The sequence below is a fragment of the Amborella trichopoda genome, chromosome 1 (genome assembly GCF_054954075.1).
Source record: "Amborella trichopoda isolate Santa Cruz 75 chromosome 1, AtrichopodaSantaCruz75HAP2 v2.0, whole genome shotgun sequence".
NCBI classification, from domain to species: Eukaryota; Viridiplantae; Streptophyta; class Magnoliopsida; order Amborellales; family Amborellaceae; genus Amborella; species Amborella trichopoda.
Genome location: NC_142336.1, coordinates 15,316,650 through 15,333,091, shown reverse-complemented (window position 1 = coordinate 15,333,091; position 16,442 = coordinate 15,316,650). Strand labels below are relative to the sequence as shown.

Here is a 16,442-nt window from a genome sequence, read left to right as displayed (position 1 = left end):
CCTTTGTAATTTGAAGAGTAGTGAAGTTTCGAATATATATATATATATATATATATATATATATATATATATATATATATATATATAAAGATAGAATAGGCCCATTCGCGTATTTGGATGTGGCACGCTAACGGCCCGGATTGACGGGGTTAAAATGAAGGGTCACCATTCAAAAGTTGAAACTCTAGCTGCAGAAGGGAAACTCCATTGGAAATGGGGACAGCTTAGACTTGCAAACTCCCGCCTACACTCCGCCTACTGTGCAGAGATGGCAAGCAGAGATGGCAAGCAGAGATGGCAAGCCTACCTGCCTCAAACCCTTTTCATACTCCATCTCTCTCTCTCTTTCTCTCTACCGATGCATCTACTTCCTCTCTCTCTCTCTCTAAACCACACGAAATCAACTATCATTCCCTTTCTCTCTCTAAAACCAGACGAGCCCTATCTCTCCCTCGCGCCCTCTCTCTCTCTCTAAACCAGGAATGCAGAAGTCTCTCTCTCTCTCTCCATTTTTCTCTCTATATTTCTCAAACTATAGGAGCCGTAATATACCCTCGTGCCCTCTCTCTCTCTAAACCAGAAATATAGGGGAGGCCCTACCAAACTGACATATCCCTCTCTCTGCGCCTCTCATACGAGAACAGAAGTGAAAGCCCTATCTTAATCGCAGTCACAGAGGTACGAATAGAACGGATTATTTATGTATATTTGGTTTGAAAACCCCGTGATGGGTTTGTAGTTATGGATTACTGGTTTGAAAACTCTATGATGGGTTTGCATATCACGTATTTCACTACTGTGATGGGTTTGTTCTAATGTTGTAAATCTGCGCTTTTTGCTATGAAAAACAGGATATGGGTTTGTTCTAATGCTGTAAATCTGTTTTTTGCTTTGCAAAATAGGAGATGGGTTTGTTCTAATGCTGTAAATCTGCGTTTTTTGCTATGAAAAATAGGATATGGGTTTGTATTAGTACTGCATTTTCAAAATATCAAGCCCAAAGATCGTAAATTTTCTATATCTACACAAAACGTGGCTTTAATCCAAATAATTGAACCAGAAATATAATTCTTTAATGAATAATGAATCCAATGAACCAGATTTCACAAAAATCAAAGATTTAATCTTCAATTGGAGGCCTGTGACCAAATGCCCAATATAAAATTGAAAAAAAAATACATGTTTCAGATTCAATTGGAGGGCTATTTCTTTTTCAATGGCATTTTTTTTTTTTTTTAATACATTAGTTGTCCCATTATCATTGTTATTTCAATGGAAATGCTTACTGTTAAAGTTCATATTATCCTTGATATTTCAATGGAAAAGTATACTGATGGGCCTGAATTTGACTCATATGTGCTCATCTTATTTAACTTTCATCACAATTTTTTAGGGCTATTTCTTTTTCAATGACATTGTTTTTTTAATTTATTAGTTGTCCCATTATCATTGTTATTTCAATGGAAAAGGTTATTGATGAAGTTCCTATTATCCTTGATATTTCAATGGAAAAGTCTACTGATAGGTTTGAATTTGATTTATATGTGAAGAATTTTGAGTATGTTGGGTACTTTATGCACAATGTGTGCTGTGATGGGCTGATGAACTTGTGAATTTTGGGTTATCTTAATGCCTGCTTTGGGGACTACGGGTTGTGGTTCCTAAAAGTGATTCTTGAGGTAAGGAGACACAGTAACATGCGCTTGATTAGCTATATCCCATAATGTGTAGGTATGCACTTGATAAGCTATGTGACATAATGTTTCCTCTAACATTGCTTTCTATGAGTGTACGAAGCAAGTCTAGGTTGTCTTTTAGTTTGTCTTCAACCTTCCCACATGGCTCTCTTATGTTACCGTCTTGTGCGAAGAGTGAGCTTACTCTATATCGCAATTCCCATAATATCCTGAAAGGAGATCAGGAGAATATACTCTCGGCTATCATATTTCTTATATTAGCATGGTTATATAAGTTGACATCCAAAATTATTTGGTTTGGTCACATATCCTTAATCTTTTTGTCCCACTAAAAATTACAGAAAACTAATAGAACATTTCTTAGTTGACTCGGGATTGTAAATTTTGGGTTATCTCACTGCTTGGTTTGGGGACTATGGTTTGTAGTTCCTAAAAGTGATTCTTGCGGTAAGGAGACACAATAGCATGTACTAAAATTTGCCAACCAAAAAGATTTGCTAATGAGCATGTCCATAGCAGTCTCACTAGTAAAACTCCTTAATCTGTTAGGCATGATCAACTTGTTGAAACATTTTTTCAAATAGATACATGAGTTCTGTGTCTTGACACTATTAATGTCATTTGTGAACTACAAAAGCACAAGGCCAATGATGTCTAATCTAGTGTTTAATGCTCATACACATTACTTTAGGAGTTAAGTTCAAATTAATAAGAGTGCACCCCTATTGTCTACAATTGCTTTGAATATAGTTGATCCTATAATGGAAGTAAGATTATTCAAATAGTTAACTAGGAGTGTTGTTATGTTTATATAAACGTTTGAATACATATATTTATGTAGTTCGTTTTTCTATGTAGGGTCAGTTGAAAAAATTAGGTGAATCACACCGTTTCAGACTGTGTGTCATCTCCCCCTTGCGCAATTGGAGACAACATGGGTGACACCAATTAGCCCATGGAGCAGGTTCCTTATCTTGTAACCCCTCCTAGAAAAGTTACAGAAATGCAAAATGGAGAACTTAACTCCTCAACCAAAGGCCTAGAAACAAATGTACCCCGTGTAGGAATGAATCTTTCTTCAGAGGAAGATGTAATTGACTATTATAAGGCTTATGCATTGGCCAAAGGCTTTGGTATCAGGTTGGGCACTACCCATAAAAAAGGTGAAAGGATTAATAGAGAAATTAATTGCTTTAAAGGAAGGATTTTGCAAAATGAAAGAGCAGGTCTGTGTAAAGAAACTCCCTGAATCAAGGTGTGGGTGTAAGGCTAAGCTAGGACTCAGTAGAAAAACGGATAATGAGTGGGTTGTGACTAGGTTTATTGATGATCACAGTCACAATCTAGTTATTCCAAGAAAAGCTTGTCTAACTCAGCTACTGAACATTGTCTAGTGCCACAAAGTTGATGATAAATTCAATGAGTACGGCAATGGTTAGGCCAAGACATATTCATAGAGCTAGCTGGAGGGATGGAGAATGTTACATATACACAAAAAGACATCGAAAATGAAATTACTAATGCCAGAAGAAAACTAAGAGGAGAAGATGGTAGTCTAGTTATGCAATGACTCTATAAATTGAAAAAATCGAACCCATCTTTTTTCTATAGATTGAAATTAGAAGAAGACGATCACATTCTCAGCATCTTATGAGTAGATGCCACATGTAAAGTTTCCTATCGATACTTCTCTGATGTGGTTACATCTGATACCACATACAAACCAAACACTTTTAGTATGTCATTTGCTTCCGTACTTGGTGTAAATTACCATTGCAATACAACCTTTTTTGGATTTGCATCATATTTGATGAGAAGGTAGAATCATTTGTTTGGGTATTTGAAAATTGGTTAGAAGCAATAGGTGAATAACAACCTAGTGTTATTATCACTTATCAAGACCTTGCAATTTCAGCTACAGTGAGACAAGTTTTTTACCAGAGTGAGCATCATTACTGTAAGTGGCATATGCTATCGAAAGGTAAAGAAAACTATGCCATGTCATGGGCATGCATCCTTCTTTTTCATGTACCTTTAGGAGTTGTATAGCTAGACCAACAGTAGAAGAATTTGAAAATGGATGGAAATTGATGATTGAGAAATATGAGTTGGAATGCAATGAATGGCTAAATAGGGTATATGGTTGTCACATGCAATGAGTAGATGCATACTTGATTGGCAGGTTCACAGCGGGTATTACTTTTACCCCAAGAAGTGAAGGGATGTACTTGACCTCCAAAACAAGCCTACGTTCATTATTGGAAATATGTGCCAAGGTGCAAGATAAGAAAGTACGAAAAGAAAAGGAACTCGACTTAAAAGACATTACAACAACTCCAATCTTAAAAGCAACTTCTTTATTTGAGTCACATGCATCAAAAATCTATACTCAAAAGATTTTTAAGATATTTGTGGAAGAGGTTGCCAATTGTATGAATTTGATGAGTGAGTTAGTTGATGAAAATGGACAACTTGCCACTGTTAAGGTGTCAAATATGGGAACCAGATCTAGATCATACTTAGTGGAATTCAATCCCCATGAGAAGAGGGCTAATTGCAATTGTCACTTATATGAGACGATGGGTCTTCTTTGCAGGCATGTGTTGAAGATTTTAATGATGAAAAATATTTTTGAAATCCCTCCACAATACATAATGAGACATTGGTCAAATAACGTAAAGAGGGGGGTTTTTGTTGATGAAAGAGGCAAAGAACTTCATGATACATCTGCACTACCACGCTCCATTCGATAAAGTGACATCATGCAGGCTGTTCGATACCTTGCTCAGCGTGTGTCAAAAAGTGTGGAGGTTCAAGAATTTGTAATATCTTTAATACACGATGATATCATAGAGGTTAACAGTAAATTCGGTTTTAAGCGACACCCACAGGTTGACATTATGAGCCATGTCAATAATGAGAAGAGTGATACTAGTTGTAGTGACACTCCAAATGGAAGTTACAATTGTCAGAATGTTCTTGATCCTCTACGAGCACGGGCAAAGGGACGGCCGACAAATGCAAGAAAAAAAGCTCGAACAGAGGGATGGAAGCCAACGGAGAAGTCTAGGAAATGGGCAGTTTGCCTGGGCAGTGGGCATGACATAAGAAATTATCCATCATTCGCTATTGAAATGTAGTAATCCATACATTTAGATTCTTTTGATTTTTAATTGTATAAGCTTTTCAATCTAGATGTATTAGCATTTCCATATGATGTTAGTCATTATGAATACATTATGAAATGCTAATATTGCAATTTCTTTTCTTACTATAGGGTTATTTCCAAGGTCCGTCGTAAGATTCAGTCTCATAAGAACGTGGGACATGAGCATTGATGGTAAGCAACATTATGTATTATGCATGTATGTATGAATTAGTTTTAAATATTTTATGTACTCATGGTAAGCAACATTATGGTAGGCAGCATTAGAATTTTCTGGTACGCATGGCTCATAATGGATCTTCATAACTCCACACGATATCAAGTATAAACTAAAATTTGTATGTCTATCATTCTTATGTATTTTAATCTATGTTTGACCTCTCCCTCTTTCTTAAGAATTTAATCATTGTAACCTTTCTCTCTAAAGATTTATCTCTCTCTCTCTAAATACCCAACAGGTCCTCAGTCTCTCTCCATGTGTTCCATGCTATTATCATTGTGCATTTTGGTAAACGATCAACACTATTCTCTTTTATTTTAGTTTGTAATAGATCAAGAATATACTTATTATTGTAGGTTGAAAAGATGCTCAACAGAAGATGCGGAAAATTTTTGCCAAAGATTCAAGAGTCTTTTTTTGTTACACGCTCCTTGCTATAGTTCAAGAGCTATTTTTTTTTACATGCTCCATAGTTGTGATAAATGTGGTGATTGTGTTGTATAAAAATGGGGCAGTAAAAAGTCATTTTTTTGGTAAAATTGAGTTTTGTAATGGATATGTGTGGTGAATATGGTGATTGTGTTGTATGGAAAAGGGTACAGCACAGAATCATTTTTTTGGCAAAATTCAGTATTGTAATGGACATGTGTGGTGACTGTGGTGATTGTGTTGTATGAAAATGGGGCAGTAAAGAGTCATTTTTTTGGTAAAATTAAATTTTGCAATGGATATGTGAGGTGAATATTGTCACAGTCAAATATGAACTTCATCTAAAAATACTACATTTTGCAAATTGATATTCTTTCAAAGCTCCATTTATTTGGATGCCCTATACATGTCCGAAATTTATGAAATTTTTAATGAGCTCCCCAAGAAAACAATAGCCTACTGCAAATTGCAACAGCTGAGACACTCCTTGTTTTGGATTTATTTAGCCCCCTTAATGTCATCAAAATTGCTTAAAATGTATACATAAGATGCCAAAACATTCTTGTATTCACATGAAAAAATTGGTTTGGAATGGAGACCATGAAGGTAACCGCTTCAAAAACAGGGTTTTGGTATAATCCAATATTCTTATACAATATGTGGTGAATAAGGTGAATTTCATAAAATACAGGAATATGTAAGCATGGACTTGTAGTTCTTTTACAATGGTCATGGTTTCTTTTTTCAGTAAAAAAAAGAAATGAGGATTGGGCCCCTTAACAACAGCCGCCACAGAGAGAAAGAGAGAGATAGAGAGAGATGGAGAGAGAGATAGAGAGATATTCCATTGCATTCACCTACCCCGCTGGTGTTAGAAAATTGCATATCAATTGCAAAATAAGTACAATAAATTCTAGTTTCAAAGCAATTGCATGATACCATTACATAATTAACAATACCATGTAATGTTCGTTGCCTCAGTTTTACTGGATGAGTGATTATGGATTTGGTTGTTCCTTGATAAATATGTGATCCAATATTGTTTAGACTATAGCCATTACAACACTATTTCAAACCAAATCACATTTCAAGGTCATTGCAGCAATGTTTCAAACCAAATCACATTTCAAGGTAGTCTTCTTCAAGCAGACAAATCATATTGACTTTAATTTACTCTAATGTAAATCCAATATCAACACCAATAATTGTTTCATGGGTTGTGACACCATCTAGTGATATCAAACACTTTTCAACAAAGGTAATACAAACATAATCGCATTCACTACACACAAGAAAAATATAAATTGTTGCATATGTCCTAAAGTATCAACAATTTGTTATTGAATGACCATCGGTTCAGGCTTGACCATAATATGCTCTTGCAATTCTTGTAACTGATTGTTTTGGTGTATATCACGACGCCACAACTTTACATCATAATTCATCCCTTCCATATATACATCATACCTTTGGAAAAAAGTACAATTTGGACACCAGTAGTACATTCTTCCTAGGTTAGATCGGGAGCTTGATATACATCAGTTACATTGTAAGCTGCATCGTGGACAGGTTCGCCGTGGATATCCTTCAGCACTAGTGGAAATTGATGAAATGCTGCCTAGTTCAAAGGTCTAGACCTGCATCCCAATTTCATAAGAAGTAAACAAATGAAATTAATTATTTACCCCAGATAGCATGAAACAATGGAAAAAAAATTCTCACACTGAGTGCTTTTCTTTCAAGTCAAACAATAACAATGTGCAGATTAAAGAAATAAGCTTATTCAAATCAGATATGTTTGCAAGCAAACAATAACAATTTATACATGATGGGCATAGTACGAATGAGTAGGTACAAAAGAAATCATGAAATCATGTGGTATGGTTTGGTGATCCAATGGAAAGGCTAGTAGACAATACAAATGAGCAGCACAGAAATAGCTCAAGGTTTTGGAGAGAAACCAATGATGATATACATTTAATTAATATAGATATATACCTTCAAAAATAAGCTATAATCTCCTTATATATAACATACATAAGACGATGAATAAAATAAAGAGATTTCAATCACTAACAGATACATTCAAGCTAACTAGCAGCTAGAGCTAAGACAATAGCAATGGATGCTCCCATGGAGGGAATTGGTGAAGACATCAACACATGGTGAAACAGAAGTTACATGGTACGACATGATATCCAATTGCTAACATATTTTCCTCTTTAATACATAGCCTTCATTGACAACGAGAAAGAGTAGACACAAAAGATAAACAAACAATGTCGAAACAAATAATAGATCCAGAACATAGTCAAGATTATTCACTAGAACAAAAAGACTCTTTGAGAAATCCATTTATGGCTGGCAAGTCATTGCCTCATGCCAACTAATGCCTGAATGAGATTCCAAACAAGCAACTGAGATCAATAATGAATCTTGTAGTTTGCAATCACCTATGAGTATAGCATCTACCTTCATGCATGTCTAAGCTAGCACTTATTGAATGAAATGGCAGCTTCAATGAGATTGCTATGAGCACTAAACACTAGATTAGACACCATAGGCCTTGTGTTTTTGTAGTTCACATATGACATTAATAGCCTCAAGAAACTGATGTATCTATAAGAAAAAATGTCTCAACAAGTTGACCATGCCTAATTGATTTAGGAGTTTTACTAGTGAGACTGCTGTGGACATGTTCATTAGTAAATCTTTCTGGTTGGTAAATTTTGGTGCATGCTATTGTGTGTCCTTACCACAAGAATCACTTCTAGGGACCACAACCCATAGTCCCCAAACCACGCATTAAGATAACCCAAAATTCGCAAGTCTTATATAACTTACGAATATCCTCCAAAAAATCAGCCCATCACATCACACATTGTGCATAAAGTACATAACATACTCAAAATTCTTCACGTATGAATCAAATTCAAGCCCACATATGAATCAAATACTTTTCCATTGAAATATCAAGGATAATGTGAACTTCAACAGTAGACTTTTCCATTGAATAACAATGATAATGGGACAGCTAAGGCGTTAAAAAAAAATTCCATTGAAAAAGAAATAGCACGCCAATTGAATCTGAAACATGTATTTTTTTTTCAATTTTATTTTGGCCATTCGGTCACAGTTCAATTGAAGATTAAATCGTTGATTTTTGTGAAATCTGGTTCATTTGATTCATTATTCGTCAAAGAATTATATTTTTGGTTCAATTATTTGGATTAAAACCTAGTTTTGTGTAAATCTAGCCCCAAAATTTAGGATCTTTGGGCTCGATATTTTGAAAATCCAATACTAATAAAAATCCATCTCCAATTTTTCATAGCAAAAAACATATATTTATAGCATTAGAACAAAGCCATCTCCTATTTTTCATAGCAAAAAACGCAGATTTACAGCATTAGAACAAACCCATCCCCTATTTTTCATAACAAAAAACGCAGATTTACAGCATTAGAACAAACCCATCCCCTATTTTTCATAACAAAAAACGCAGATTTACAGCATTAGAACAAACCCATCTCCTATTTTTCAAAGCTAAAAAAATAGATTTAGAGCATTAGAATAAACCCATCTCCTATTTTTCATAGGCAAAAACGCAGATTTACAGCATTAGAACAAACCCATCACAGGGTTTTCAAACCAATAACCCAGAACTACAAACCCATCACAGGGTTTTCAAACCAAAAATACATGAATAATTCGTTCTATTCGTACCTCTGTGACTACGATTAAGATAGGGCTTTCACTTTTGTTCTCGTATGAGAGGCGCAGAGAGAGGGAGACGTCAGTTTGGTAGGGCCTCCCCTATACTTCTGGTTTAGAGAGAGAGAGGGCATGAGGGTGCATTAGGGCTCCTGTAGTTTGTGAATGATAGAGAGGAAAATGGAGAGAGAGACTGTATTTCTGGTTTAGAGAGAGAGACGGCACGAGGGAGAGATAGGGCTCATCTGGTTTTTGAGAGAGAAAGTGAATGGTAGTTGATTTCGTGTGGTTTAGAGAGAGAGAGGGAGTGGATGCATCGGTAGAGAGAGAGATGGAATATGAAAAGGGTTTTAAGCAGATAGGCCCGCCACAGTAGGTGGAGTGTAGGCGGGAGTTTGCAGGCCTAAGCTGTCTCCATTTCAAATGAAGTTCCCTTCTGCAATTAGAGTTTCATTTTTGAAATGGTGACCCTTCATTTTAACCCCGTCTATCCGGGCCGTTGGCGTACCCCAACCAAATACGCGAATGGGCGTAGTCCATCTTCTCCCATCTCATATATATATATATATATATATATATATATATATATATATATATATATATATATATATATATATATATATATATATATGGAGCGCCTAGTCTCTAAACAATCAAATTAAACTATATTTCTTTGGGGTCCTACTCGCATGGGTGTGGGAGAGTGCTTAGTCTCTAAACAATCAAAGTAAACCATATTCCTTTAGAGTCATACTCGCGGGAGAGTCTCGTAGTATCATTACTCATATATATATATATATATATATATATATATATATATATATATCGTGTTCCCCTAAACGGCTCTTCCTGGCCTTGGCGGGTACTTTGCCTAGACTTGTCCTTTCGTCTCTTATCTTAACTCTAGGACCAACTTTCTTAGATGCAAATTTAAGTAGGTTTCTACAGTAATAATGCAACTCAAACTCAGACATTAAGAGTTAAAAATAAGAAACAGATTATTATAAATGATATTGAAGATCATATCCAAAATTGGAATATTCCTAAGGTACCAATAAAAGATATTTATAAAAAAGGATCATTTAAATTCAAATTAGGTTATGCTATAAAAACCGTAAAAGAAATTCTTTCCGTAACTCAAAACCAAGAAGACTTTCAAGTATTATCAAAAAAAATTATTGAAAAACATAAAGAGAATAATTATAAATATTTGCACATTGGGTTAATACAAATAGCTATTAAACCTTTAACTCGACTAGAGTTAAATACCTCAGTGCTTGTATGCCTAAGAGATACAAGACACAATAACTTCGCAGATTCACTCCTAGGTATGGTAGAATCCAGCCTATGTAGTGGACCAATATATTTTAATTGCTTTCCAAATTTTTCTGTTTCTTTAACAGACCCAAACATATTAGATATATTATTTATAAATTTGAAAACTCATGGCTTTAATATGACACATGGTTCTCAGAATTTAACAATAGTATATAGAATTTATTATAAAGTAATAAATACCTTTTGTCCTAATATTATGCAAGTTGATAAAAAAGATCAAACTATATTATTTCAAACAAATATAAAAAAATCACATACAATTGTACCCAAAACAATTACTCGGTCCGATATTATTTTACCTCAATCTTGGGCATTACAACATGCAAACCAACCTCAAGAAGCACCTAAAAATAATATTCCAAACCAAATAATCGAATATCCCGATGGAAATATTGAAATAAAATTCCAACAATCTAGGGTCAAAGATGATATCGATATTAATAAGAAAAGAAATAAAAAACCATTAATACCTCCTAGAAAATCCTGTCATACTACTCTTGATGTCATCATACTTCCTTCTGCTTCACAACCTACACCATCTTCAAATTTCCAACTACAAGGAGTAAGAAGAACGGCTGATCATGTAGTTCTTCCTACATATATTCCGGAACCTAATATAGAGGAATTTCAAATACTTACATTACAAATAGAAGATGATACATAAGAAGAGATAAATACTAATAATACATATGATGATGAATATCTAACAACATATTTAGCCTCTAAATTAGAACGAAAAAAGAGGAAAATTAATATTGATTATCTTAAAAAAGATTATCTTTCTTTAGAAAATCAAAATATTAGGAAATGGTATCTTCAAACCTTCCAACCTAAGTTAATAGAATTACTTCATAAAAAATACAATAAATTTCTCAAAAAAGAAAGAGAAACAAAAGGATTTTTTATCTGGTTAAGAGAAATATGTATGCAATATAAAATTAATATTCCTTCATTCGATAATCTTCAAACTTTAAAAGAAAAAACATATATCAACACGGATGGTACTACTACTGCTAGTACACACCTTCCTGAAAAAAATATAATACTCAAAGGAGTAACCCCATCAAGTAAAGGAGAACCACCACAATCTTTATATGATATAATAGCCACACCATATAAAGTCTTACCCAAAGAAATAGATAAAAAGCAAGAGCTTATTTCCCATATTGTGGAACAAAACAATTATACTAATTTATATATGCAGTATTTAGGAAAACAAGCAGAACGTATAAAAAGATTAGTTTCGAATGAGGTAACTCCTTCCCTTCCTAAAGCAGTCCTGTTTAAACCACCTCTAGAACTTAATAAAAATAAATTTCATATTGGTGACAATAATAAAACCTTAATAGATCAGTTAATAGCCAAATTAGCTCAATTAGACATAAAAGGAATTCCTTCTCCCAAACTCAGTATTCTTATGCCAAATATACCTGTTCCATTACCAGAATCTTCAGATAAAGGAAAATAAAAAATACCAGAGCATGAAACAATGATGCTCCAGGAAGAACCAATTATCGAAGACACCATACAAAACCAAGAAAATGCTTTTATGGATACTACACCTATTGATATAAATCGAATAATCTATGGTAAAACTTGGAAACCAATTACCGCTTTACCATATTATAAAAGACCTACACCTGTTGATGTCCAGCTTGAAGAAGATGTCATACAACAAGTTGTTTCTTATTCAAGAAGATCAATAGTTAATTGGACAATAGATGGTTTATCTGAATTAAAAATATTAGATGTCATGAGACACATGACAATGTTTGCTTCTGCAAACAAAATGGCAGGCAATCCAGATCAAGAGGTTGCTAAAGCAATAGTCAATGGATTCACTGGCTGGTTAAGAGGATGGTGGGATTTCTATGTCGATGATGAAACCAAAAATAGAATTCTTACCAATACAAGACAATGGACCGCCAGGAATGAACAAAATCAAGAATAATTTATACTGAAAGTGATGCAGTAAACACCTTAATATATACCATTACACTTCATTTTGTAGGCAGTACGGCATTATTAGCAGCAAGATCAGAAGATCTGCTATCTAATCTTCGTTGTCCTACATTATCCCATTATAAATGGTATAAGAATGTCTTTTTCTCAAGATTATTAATACGGGAAGATTGTCAATCAGACCATTGGAAAGAAAAGTTTATTGCTGGTCTATCCTACTTATTTGCAGAAAAAGTCAAAGACAGACTTAGAAAGAAACACAATGGAATTATAGTATATTCCGCCTATACACTTGGAGAACTCTCAGCAGAAATATGTGCTGAAGGATTAGCTTTATGTACTGATCTTAAACTCAAAAGACAGTTAGATAAACAACAAATTATCAAGCGTAAAGAACTTGGTGATTTCTGTAAACAATTTGGATACCATATAGATAGGAAAAATACACATGAAAAGTTATATAAGAAAAAGAAAAAATATAAAAAAGATAAATATAAATCCAAATCAAATAAAGTACATAAACAATATAAAAAGTCTAAATAGAAATTTATAAACAAATTTTCTCCAAATACAAAAAATAAAAAGAAACTTCCAGTATGTTATAAATGTGGAAAAATTGGTCATTACAAACACCAATGCAAATTAAAAAAGAAAATAGAATCATTGCAATTAAATGATTCGATCAAAGCAAAATAATATAATATAATCAATTATGATTCAATATCTTCAGATTCTACTGAATCACATATAGAACATATTCAGGATGATGACTTATTATGGACAGAATCGTCTGATTCTTCGACAGATACAGAAACATCCAATTCCATGGAAGATGCTAATTGTACTTGCCTTATACCTACACATAATCTTCATATGCTTAATCAAGAAGATAATTTAATATTAGATATTATTGAGAAAATTACAGATCCAGAAGAAAAAAGATCTGTAATCACTAAATTTATTACATTAACTAAAACAAAAGCAAAAATACCTCCAATTAGTAAAACACCTGATGAATACAATTTTGCTTCTATTATGAAAAGAGTAAGTGAACAACATACTTCTCAACATAAAGAACTTTCTATTTCAAACTTAAAGCAAGAAATCAAAGAAGTCAAAAAAGAAGTATATCAATTAAAAAATAGAATTAAGACTTTAGAATTACAAAATCTATCTCAACCAGAGACAGATATAGATGAACTAGAATTCGATCAGCTTATGACGTATGATCCTGATCCACCAGAAGATACACCAGAAACTTCAAAAGCCAAACCTCATCTGGTAACAATTCCCTCTGTTAATTTAATAGATAAAATTATGATTAAAAAATGGTTTGTTCAAGTCAAGATAATTGTAGCAAAAGATTATAGCTTTCAAACCTCAGCCTTAATAGATTCAGGGGCTGACCTTAATTGCATCAATGAAGGTTTAGTACCTTCAAAATATTTTGACAAAACAACTCAAATCTTAAATACAGCAGATGGTAGTAGACTCTTTATCAATTATAAATTATCTAATGCTTCTGTCTGTAATAACCATCAATGTATTAATACACCATTTATTATGGTTAAAGGATTAAGTCAAGCAGTTATACTTGGAGTCCCATTTCTTGCACTCTTATATCCTTTATCAATAGATCAAACAGGAATATCTTCGAATTATCAAAATGTACCAATACACTTTGACTTTATTCATAAACCAAAATTAAAAGAAATCAATAATGTCAAAAGCCAGTTACAGAATAAAGAAAAATTTCTTTGTACTTTAAAACAAGAAATTAAATATAAATATATAGAGAACAAATACGAGATCTTTTGATCCAACAAAAGATTCAATCAATCCAACAACAAATAGAAACCTCCATATGCAGTGAACATCCCAATGCTTTTTGGGAAAGGAAAAAGCACAGTATTAGTTTACCATATGAATAAGGATTTGATGAAAAACAAATACCTACAAAAGCTAGACCAATACAAATGAACACTACTTTAATAGACATGTGTAGAAAAGAAATTGATGACCTCCAAACAAAAAAGTTAATACGACCAAGCTCATCACCTTGGAGTTGTGCAGCTTTTTATGTCAATAAAAATGCTGAGAAAGAACGAGGAGTCCCTCGATTAGTTATTAACTATAAACCTCTTAATAAAGTTTTAAGATGGATTAGATATCCTATCCCTAATAAAAAAGATTTATTAGATAGAGTAGCCAATGCTTGTATCTTTTCCAAATTTGATATGAAATCTGGATATTGGCAAATACAAATTCAAGAACAAGATAAATATAAAACAGCATTTAATGTGCCATTTGGACAATATGAATGGAATGTAATGCCATTTGGTTTAAAAAATGCTCCATCAGAATTTCAGAAAATAATGAATGATGTATTTAATGCTTATTATCAATTCATGATAGTTTATATTGATGATGTCTTGATCTTCTCTGAATCTATAGATCAACATATCAAACATATTAATACTTTTATTCATGTAGTCCAGAATACTGGATTATTTGTATCGGCAAAAAAGATAACTTTATTTAAAACCAATATTAGGTTTCTAGGGCATATAATTCATCATGGCACCATTATTCCAATAGATAGATCCATACAATTTGCTGATAAATTCCCTGATCAAATACTCGATAAGAAAGAACTTCAAAGGTTCTTAGGATGTTTAAACTATGTAAGTGATTTTTATCCTAATCTTGCCATAGATGCTAAACCTTTACATGATAGATTAAAAAAGCATCCTTTACCATGGACAAATATTCATACTAAAGCAGTTCAACTAATTAAACAAAAGGTAAAAACTCTTGTTTGCCTTTCTCTTCCTCATCCTACTACTTTCATGATAATAGAGTGTGATGCCTCCGAAATAGGCTTGGGTGGTATTCTCAAGCAACGCATTGATAATCAGGAACAACTACTCAGGTATACTTCTAAAGCCTGGAACCCAATCCAGAAAAACTATTCTATGGTCAAAAAGGAATTACTGGCCATTGTTCATTGTGTTATAAAATTTCAGAGTGATATTCTCAATCAACCATTTCTCATACGAACTGATTGTAAAGCAGCTAAAGATATTCTGTAAAAAGATGTTCAAAACCTTGTTGGTAAACAAATATTTGCCCGTTGGCAGGCTATCCTGTCCGCCTTTGATTTTACCATTGAACACCTTCCCGGGTCTTCCAATTCTCCTCCTGATTTTCTTACCCGTGAATTTTTGCCGGGGGGGCAACACTGACGCCAACGACGAAGAATCACCACTTTCACTTGCACTACAACTCTTTGCAGCTAATAAAAATAATACTACTCTATCACATCCACCTACTCTCATGGGTTCTCGTAGCAATTCTCGCAACGAAAAACGCCCACTGAATATAATACCATTTGAAGGTGAATTCCCCCCTTTGGCAACCCTTTCACCTTCCAATTCTCCTATTCACCAAATAACCTACCCAGAGGCTAATACATCGACTCCTTCTTATTCTCAAGCACAATCCAAATCAAATCAGAAGCTTAATTTTCCTAGGTCTTCATACATTGAAAGAGCCTATCTTATGGACATCACCATTAATGATCACCATATAAATATGGACCCTATCAAACTTGCTCCATTATACTTGATAAACCATTTAAACCCAACCAATGGAGTCAAAACCAGAGAATATTATGAAGTAATTCTCATGGAAGCAGGATCCATATCTGTTGTCCATTACTACCAACAAAATACTAGAGTCATTGCTTACTCCAAAGTCCAGATTAAGAAACTACTATCTTATGATGAGTGGGGTTGCAATCTTGCTCAAGGAAAGAAATTACATAATCCTGATTTTTCATACAAATATTATAAATATGCCGAATACATAGAAGCTTGGCATAAAATGTTTTATTATCAAAATCCAAACAATACTC

At 33.7% G+C, this 16,442-nt stretch overlaps 2 long non-coding RNA genes across 2 annotated transcripts; one reads left to right on the top strand and one right to left on the bottom strand.

Moving 5' to 3' along the window:
* Positions 1–283: 283 nt before the first annotated feature.
* Positions 284–5,795, top strand: LOC105421943 (uncharacterized). Its single transcript, XR_967196.3, has 3 exons — positions 284–678; positions 4,975–5,037; positions 5,440–5,795. It is a non-coding gene; the product is annotated as an uncharacterized LOC105421943 (long non-coding RNA).
* Positions 5,796–6,652: 857 nt separating this feature from the next.
* Positions 6,653–9,775, bottom strand: LOC105421944 (uncharacterized). Its single transcript, XR_967197.3, has 2 exons — positions 9,239–9,775; positions 6,653–7,149 (listed from the first exon to the last, which is right to left on the bottom strand). It is a non-coding gene; the product is annotated as an uncharacterized LOC105421944 (long non-coding RNA).
* Positions 9,776–16,442: the final 6,667 nt, after the last annotated feature.